Source organism: Triturus cristatus, chromosome 3_1 (genome assembly GCF_964204655.1).
Source record: "Triturus cristatus chromosome 3_1, aTriCri1.1, whole genome shotgun sequence".
Taxonomy (NCBI): Eukaryota; Metazoa; Chordata; class Amphibia; order Caudata; family Salamandridae; genus Triturus; species Triturus cristatus.
The window spans coordinates 995,014,161-995,024,073 of NC_140583.1; positions in this window are offsets into that span (position 1 = coordinate 995,014,161).

Genomic DNA, 9,913 nt, shown 5'->3' on the forward strand with positions numbered 1-9,913 from the left:
GTATCAATATACAATGCTTATTGCATTCTCACTACGTGACATTGCTGTTTCCATTATTCTCATTATTTTCAGTATTTTCATTAATCAAGAACGGTTTTGTAAATTTTGTATTTATGCAAGACACGGCGTCGTCATCCTTTACTTTGAAGTAACGGTAATTTGAAAATTTCACACGGATCGAGCCCGGATGATCCGGACGGACGACGCGCCCTTTGTTTAGGAGTTGCGGTGATTGTAACCGAGCAGGAGAAGTTGGCTGATATATATATATATATATATATATATATATTATCTACTGGCGGTCGCCAGTAGATAGTTATAGTTAGGACCGAGTTCCCATAGAAAATTCTATTTTGAATAACTTTGGCGCCGGTTGACTTATCTTCGTGAAATTTTCAAAACTAATGGGGCGCTCCGCTCAGCTCCTACCCTGAAAGTCTCGGGGTGATTCGTCAAGCGGGGCTGAGAAAAAAGGGGGGCCCAAAACGCGTTTTCCCCATGCATTTTCCCATAGGACCTTTAGTCGAAGGTACAGCCCGAACGGCTGAACAGAATGACTTGAAATTTGGCAAAGAGGTGGTCCTCAGGTCAGGCATGTGCCTTTTGCATATATGGTGTCAATCTGTTCAGTAGTTCCTGAGAAAATTGCAGTTAAAAGTACATAAAGATCTATATGCGCGCACCGTGCGAGCACCAAATGTCCGCTAGCGTAATTCTGATTGGTGGTTAGATGTCAGTCAACATTCGAATCGGTCGAAATCAGGAAGTGTCGGACGCCATTTTGTGTGTGACAGTGAAAAAGAAAGGTGGAGAACGTGAAAAAGGGGCAGGGTAGAGAGTTCTTGACCCCCTAGCCTTTGTCATGGGGTCCCTGAAGGACCCCGAAGGGTGAAAAAAACATTTTATTTTTTTCAAAAAAAAGCGGGGTGCGCGCACGGTGAAAAACCCTTAAAAAAAAAAACATTTTGAACTGTTTATAAGTTTATAGTAGATATTAACTATGTTGTTCAACTTTATCCAAATTCAAAAAAACAGAGCTGAGCCATTCCATATTACAGGATACAGTCAATCTATAACTATATACATAGGTAGTTTATTGTAAAATAAATATATAAAAAATATAATAATACATACATAAATTAGCATTTAAAAAACCTTACAAATTCACTAAAAAAAACATAGGTTTCACACACGTTATAGTTAGAAATTAGCATTTAAAAAACCTTGCAAATTCACTTAAAAAACCATAGGTTTCACACACGTTATAGTTAGGAATTAGCATTTAAAAAACCTTGCAAATTCACTGAAAAAACCATAGGTTTCGCACATGTTATAGTTAGCTGGACATTTCACTCGTAAAAAACCATTGAAATTCCCCCGTTATAGTTAGTTCAGCTAACTATAACTCACGCGACCGCAATCCACTGCTGATGACGTCACATATTACATCACTCATGACATGGTCAGTGACATCACTCATGACATCACTCATGACATCTCAAATGACATCACTGATGACCTCACTGATGACATCATCCAGTGAATATGTGTCTTTCTGAAAAATAAATATTTTTTATATATGTATATCTAAAGGTTAATGGAAGAATAAATGGGTAAATAAGTGTCTAAATGGATGTTGTTTTTGGTAAAATTAATTGTATAACTGACTTATTAACAGTATCTTAGTGAATACAGTGATGTAATATGTGACGTCATCAGCAGTGGATTGCGGTCGCGCGAGTTATAGTTAGCTGAACTAACTGTAACGGGGGAATTTCAATGGTTTTTTACGAGTGAAATGTTCAGCTAACTATAACGTCTGAAACCTATGGTTTTTTCAGTGAATTTGCAAGGTTTTTTAAATGCTAATTCCTAACTATAACGTGTGTGAAACCTATGGTTTTTAAAGTGAATACATTTATATATATATATATATATATATATATATTCACCAACAAAATGCCCAAGCATGTCCGGATGCACTCAACTGCTGCTGGAAGTTTGTTAACCTGGCGGCCAGCTAACTCGCACCAGATTAGAAATGCCTCAGTGCCCAATGCGTTTCAAAGTTTATAACTTCTTCATCAGGGGCGGCTGCATAGAAGTAATCGGGACACCCAGCATGCCTTTGATTATTCTCCCCGCCCGTAGTGGGTGTGGCTTAGGGCCCAGGAGCAGCTGGATACTGTATTTCCCCTCAGTGGGTTCCGTCGCCTTCATTGCATCAATTATCTTTTCTACCCTCAATGGGGCTCCGGTTAGAATGCTGGTCCAATTAGTGCCCCAACAACAGTGCCATATCGGTCGGGAATCGTTCCCCCGTAGCCTCTTTTAATGTCGTGAGATGGTGCAAAACCGGCGCGGCAGGGCTGCCGCGTATAGATTCACCAACAAAATGCCCAAGCATGTCCGGATGCACTCAACTGCTGCTGGAAGTTTGTTAAACTGGCGGCCAGCTAACTCGCACCAGATTAGAAATGTCTCAGTGCCCAACGCGTTTCAAAGTTTATAACTTCTTCATCAGGGGCGGCTGCATAGAAGTAATCGGGACACCCAGCGTGCCTTTGATTATTCTCCCCGCCCGTAGTGGGTGATCCTAATCCCTTCCCCTCTACCGCTATGTCTCATTGGTAAATAACACTTGAGTGAGTCTTAGAACGTTGGGCCGGCATCATTGTAAAACCGTCACCTTTAAAGGCATTCTGTGATGCCAGTCTCTGAGGATGCGCCTCTTAAATAAATCTCCCACTTCTTCAAACTTACTACCCCAGCAGCCTGCTTCATAACAAAATGATGTACTTTTACAGGTGTTTTAGAAAACCTCAGAGTGGGTACAACGTCCCTATTATATTAAGACAGTTTTGGGGTAGTGTCGGGATCTCCTTACTTAGGTAAGTGATGAAAGCTCTGAACAGGGCAAGGACAGCATCTCAGTTATTTTTCCCATACTATTGACACTACTGTGTTATTCATGAATAGCTTTTGGGGTTAATGCATAGAGTTTCGTTATAAATCAATAAACTTTGGTATATGGGAACAGCAAGGTGCGTATTTCACTGTAGTGCATACTACTTTAATTCTTCCTGTATGTGTGTGTCACTTTCCTCATTGCCACCCACGTGGGCATCCCCATGATACATTCATCCATCCATAGACTTCAGTTGGGTCAGGGAGGGAGTGATCTTAAAGAAATATTCCCATCCACTTCCCTGCCAACGGGTGATGATAACCATTATCTCTGTAATAATGGCACAGAGCAGCGCTCAGCCTTAGATGGAGACACCCCAACATCTGGGCTACACAAAACATTCCCTCTGACTCCTTTAAGAAATAGTTACTTTGTATATTGCTACGTTTCTCAGTCGTCCAATTCAGATTAAAATGAGTTTTCAATTAAATCGATGCTCATTAATTGATTTTTTTTTTCTTAAAGGAGTACCGGCACTAGGCACCATTTGTTTAAATATTACATTTGTCAGAGCCACAGTGAATGACCCAGATGAGCAATCTTTTAATGACAGAAACTTCAAATTGTTTGTCGTGAGTTCAGAGGGATGTGTTATTTTAATATTCCTGGTTTTGTGGTAAACATCAGTTTGTATTCTGTTACTTGTAGCCTTACCACAATCAAGGCTGTGCAGGAATCCACACTGAAATGAGTAAAAAAACAAAAGTAGTGAACAACTTGAGAGTTATGTTGCCCTTGTATATTTTGGATCACAGTGATCGGCGTCTTTGTGTTTTTACAGGTTCAACTCTGATCTGCTGCACAAGACAATGGGTGCTTCCAGGTAAAACAAGGCAAGACAAAATAAGTACCATCAGCATAGAAGAATCGGAGGGGGCTCGCCCAGAGGCGGCCGGGATGAGGGCATGGACAGGACAGATTTAGAAAGAACAGCTGAGCACCGCTGTCCTTCAAAGGCTCGCGCAGAATCCAGAAATACCACCCCCGGCCGGAACAATGCCGTATCTGTTACAGCTGCTGCTGTTCTTAGCAGAGCTTGGAAAAGGCCCGGGCCCAGACAATGCCCGCGACAGTTGCGGCTCTTCTAAATATTGCCAGCCTGCTCGGTCGGCGCGAAGCTGACTTTATTCCAAAACACATGTCCAGTAACTACCAGACCTAACCAGAGGGAGGGGGCGTCTCAAGCCAGAATAAAAGGGACATTTCTTGGTGCTGGTCAAATCTTGATACTGCTGGAATGTCGGAATCTCAAGGTGTCAGTAACTACAAAAGCAAGAGAGAAATATCATGTGTCAGTGAATACGGCACAAGCGGCACATCTGTTGGCATCAGTGAATATCCCGCCAGAGGGAGCTACCATGGTAGTGAATATCATGCAGGAGGGAGATCTTAAAATGTCAGTGAATCCAACATCAATGCAGAAAATCTCATTGTATCAGTCAACAATAATAGTGAAATCTCATGTCATCAGTGATCCCATCACTAACAGAGGGAAACCATGTGTCGAAAGAAAGAAATGTCATTAGCTTTGTCACAACACGGAGAAAGGGGGACAAATTGAAGTCTTGGGGTAACGGTACTCACACAAATGGTATTCTTTATTCATTACTAAAATTTCCTTCTAGGAAAGTATTAATAAAAACCTGCATATTTCTGTATAACAATCTAAAGCACAAATAGCCAACACGTGTTTCACAGCTTTCTGTTTTTTGGAAATGTTGCTTCTACAAGATTATCAATAATTTCCAGTTGTAGAGAATGTCTGGACCTTATGTGTTCAGTGTGTTATCATGCCCAGAGGAGATTGATCTTAGCTACAAAAACTTTACAAGATATTGACTCTCGCAACCTCCTCTTTTCACTACAGTTATGAACTGTTGTCTCAAATTGTAATGTAATCTCTCTCACACACACACATACATTCAGTGGCAGTCACCACTGGGTAGCTATAGATGGGATTGTGACTCCATAGTAAATGCCTTTATTGTGTTGCTAATGACTTTGGCGTAATTTGACAAATCTTCACAAAACTTCAAAAAAATGGCTTATTTTTGACTCGTTTGTGCATAGAAAGTTTCAAGGTGATCAGTCAAGCAGGGACAGAGAAAAAGGGGGGCCCAAAATGCATTTTCTCCTTAAATTTTTCAGGAGGAAATTTAGACACAACAGGTTCCGCTTGTGTGTAGTAACTGGCCACTCACATCTGGCATTGACTGACATTGTGTGATGATAATGTGATGATAATGTGATGATAATGTATGGGTACTACCACACATCCGTCATGCATTAGAAAATCCCACTGTCTGCCATCAAATAGCCAGCTCCATCAAAACAGTCACAATGTGCCTTGTCATGCAGTCTCTATGTGAATATCTGCCAAGCGTCAACATACAGGGGAAACTCTGTTAACCTGCATCTCCCCTTAACATTGCAGAGGGGCAATCAACACCTACTGCAGAGCAGACCACAAACCCAATCATTGATGATGTAGAGGACAACCTGCACATATGTCAAGACACCCTCCAACGTATAATTGACAGCCTCCGCAGCCCACCCCCAGGACCAGGGCAGGCCAGCTGCCCCGGGGTGACCCCACCACCTGCAGAGACCACACAGCAGGAAACACACACCACCACGGCTGTCTCCCAGGACCCCCATGAACAATACATGGAATTTCAATGCTGTGTGTTGGTTTGCCAGGTTGAGTTGGTGGATCAGCTGCGGGTGGGTTTCGAGCTCGTGGCAGCCAAACTCGAGGCCATACGTGGGTGTCTGAGTCCCATCAGGGACCACGTACAGTCCCTTACGGAACCCCCTGTACGCACCATGCTCACCGACAATCCTTGGCTGACCTCGCTGGGGCCAGTACACGGATACAGGAACTGTCCAGTCAGACAGGCACCAGCGATAACAGCACAGGGTTGGCACAAATGCAGAGGACAATGGAGACCATGGAGCAGATGCAGGCTGGAAGTAGGGCTGCCACGGCTGAACACCAGCGAGATGTAGCGGGGATCTTCCATGCCCTGTAGTTCATCATCTTGCCATTGCTGCCACTGAGCCAGTCCCAGATAACTGCAGCGGGAACTTTGACACACACATCTCCGACCCCTGATGTTTCAGTGGCACACAGTGATGCAGCCCCATCACCTTCGTACCCTGAGGTGTCAGTGGCACCCAGTGATGCAGCCATTATACCACCACACACACCGGGCACACCGGTCACCGAAGAAGTATCAGAGGAGTAAGATGTGAATGGTAATTACCGTGTGAGAAAGGAGGTAGTAGCATCCATCACCGCCAGATGGCCTGTTCCTGCCTGGTTCAGCCCTATGCATCATGCCCTGGGGCAACACCTCCCGCTGTCCCCAGGATTACTCTGCGACATCCACCCAGACCCGACATGGACTGCCACATCTTCACTGCTTGACAATTACACAGCAATCCTGCTGCGGACTGCACTCCCCCTCTTTCCAATCACTTTTCAATCCCCAAAGAACTCTGGTTGGCCCACCACTGGGCTTCCATGTTATGTGGGTTTGGATGACCATGCACGGCTCCAGCGCCGTCATTCACCAGCATGTGAATAAAACATTCGAAATCACACAGTTGTATCATGAATATGTTCACTCATGCATGAAAGTATGGCTGGATGTAGGGACAATGATTGCACAAGAAGGTACACCCTGGTGAATGACATCAATGTGCATGTTTATCCCTGAGACACATGGCCAATTGGATGACTGTGAAGGTGAGTACTAGCTGTGTCCCCATTGCACATTAACAGCAATCTCACAACCCCCCAAGGTAGGCACACGTCCATGTATTGAATAGGGCTGTGTGTAGGAATGACCAAATCGGTTGCAGGCCAGGAGTGGTGTCCTACATCACATGTGACAACAGAGCTTCACATTGCATACCTACTCACACACATCTGTGTGGACACATTCTGTTATGATAAATGACATTGCTCCACATGGTCAGAGGTTGGACACCATACTCACATTGCTAAAGACACGTAAGTGCACAGGTCTGCCAGCAACTATCCCAAAACAATGTCTGTATCACAGAGGTGGAGCTGTCAAAGGGGACCCACCTTACTAAATGGAAACATTTAGTAGGGTGTGCACTTGTCTCTTAGTCCTGCTATTGTCTAATGGATACAAATTAGGCCTTCTCTTGAAAAACAAGATATGTATAGAGAGTTTAATGAAATATAGTACAGGGAATTATTCTGTCATTGAATGTATTTTATGGAGTAATTACAGTTGAAATATTAAGTTGAAGCAAAACGCCACTAGTGCGACTTTGATGTATTCCTTACTAGTACAATGAATTTCCAAACTGAATATACCCCACATAATGAAAATATAAAAATATATTTTTTATATTTTTTCAATTTTACTTTCTCTTGTGCCACTAGAGCGAGATAGAAATATAAAATCAAATTTGTTCCTCTGTAAAAACTGCATTTAGCACGATATTTATCGGATTACAAATGCCACATATGTTTATGTTTACTATTATAAGATGGCCGACACTTGTCAATGATAGGACATAGCATGAATGAATTGAAGTCCTTCCTTAGTTTTGCATATGTATTTAAACACGTCTTTATTTTGCTTTTATTTTGTGTGAACAAGACATTCATTTGTCGAAACGCGTAACAAATAATAAATTGGCTTCCTGCTAAGCATTAAACTTCGAGAGTGCGTGTTAATTTTTGAAGAAGGATAAAGATTATTCACCGGTGAGGGCATACCGGCAAACGCACCACCTGACCTCGGGCTCGATCCCGGAATGACCCACTCGGAAGGAAAAAAAAAATAATAATATATATATATATATATATATATATATATATATATATATATATATATATATATATATATATATGTGTGTTGGCCTATTGGTCTTCTACTGCTGAAGTACAGTAATATTTTGTTAAGTATATTTAAACATTTATTCAATGGACTCTGTAATTACTGTACCTTTCAATTTCAGTCTCACAGAATTTGTGCGAGAATCTTGTTAGGTTCTCAACAAAAGCGTTCAATTGTGTCACAAAAATGCTCAAGAGGCCTCTTTTACTGTTTGAAGTGAGAGCTTCCAGAACAATGGTAGTAACTATTTACTTGAAAAATCATTCAGGAACGGTAAATGCAAATTATGTGTTCTATAGTCTCTTTGGGATAGTTGCAAAAACGGCTGTGAGAAGAGCAGGACTTCAACTCCCATGACCCTTCAAATTCTTTCAGCAAGCGAAATCCTAATGTTTTCGCTTGGTTTTGGCTTCTAAATTGGAGTCATTGTATTGCTGATTACATGGAAATACAATTCTACTTTGTGGGTTTATTCTCCAATACTTCCAGTAGGCCTCTTAGCCAGTATGACTCTTGTGCTCCTTTCCTAAAGGTGTGTTTAAGTGTAGACTTTGGCATAACCAAGAGATCCGGCACGGATGGTAGATTATGGTCTTTGAGTGCAGCTATAATTTGAGTCTGGGATAGGGGATAATGTATCCTAGGCCATGTGCCAACTCAGATAGATAAAGCCTCTCAAACGTTCTATACTCTTGAAAGCGCAGTTGCAAAAATAATAGTTTTTTCCAGACATATAAACTACCTGGATTGATGGGAGGTTTAATTCAAGTCAGATCATAAACTGAATCGAAAGAGAGAGGTCATGACATCAGACTAATTTGCTGGGGACGACAGAACTCATTATGAGTGATGAGGTGGGTACCTTCCTTGAGGCTGTTGAGTTGTTTATAACAGGCATTGATGACTGTTCAGGCTGAGGTGAAGGATAAGTCTGATTGCATTGTCTCCCACCTTAGATCTAACCTCTTTCCTTTTATCCATACCTGGTGATATTGAGGTGATTGTGGAAGGTGATATGAATTGCCATTTTGAACCCCTAAGTGGACTTGACATGGGCACATTTGAAGAGGAAGATCGGTATTGGTCCATTCCCGAGTCAAGTTTACCATCTGTTGACATTTGGACTCCATTAGCCTTGCAACTAACCACCCTTATTTTTAATTTTTCCTTAGGAGCATGCAATGGTAGGACCAAATCAGACAACCCAGGGGTTTGCACATTTAACAGACCTGGGCATACCTCTTTTATTGATTATATAATGGTCTCTACAAGCTCTTGGACTACAATGTGTGATTTTAAAATTATCCCTCGCATTGATAGTGATCATAATGCCCTTTCTTTAGAATTTTTATTGCCTTCTGTAAAGAGTGCGCAGGAAAATAGTTTACATGAAGACCAGAGACTGATACAGGTTAATGGGGGTAGAAGAGTCCGGTGGTGTGAATTTGTTAAATCCCAAGATAACTTGGCAGCACTATATCAGAAAATTATCCCGTATTTAAAGTTTGCCGGCCAAGCTGGTGATATTAAGGAGTTTCTCGAAGTCCTGGAAAACAACCACCAAGATCTTACCAACTCTGTGGCAGTATTTTTCCACAGAGATAGGAAAGTAAAGGGTGTGACTAAGCCACGGCACGGCTGGTATAATTCAAACTGTCGTAAAGCCAGAACCAACCTCCTTTATTCCATCAAACATAGTGAGAGGTCAAAGATCAGAGAAGAAAGGGTTAAATATAAACTAGAGTTGACGAAGGCCAAAAGTGAGTGGGCATCCCAAATGTGGGATGAAATTAGAACTGCCCTAAAGACGCGTGATATGCGCACCTTTTGGAACCTTATCAATCAGGTCTCTAAAGAAGGTAAACCAGCCCTTGAACCCAATATTAGTGAAGGAGCCTGGAAGGCCCATTTTGAAGCCCTATATGTAGGAATTAGTGAGGGCGAAGCTACCAATACATACGATCAACTGCAAAGGACCTCCAGTGTTCCGGACCATCTCCTGATAACTTTGAAAGAGGTTATATTGGCATTAGGGAAGATAGCGCCGGCTAAGGCCCCAGGC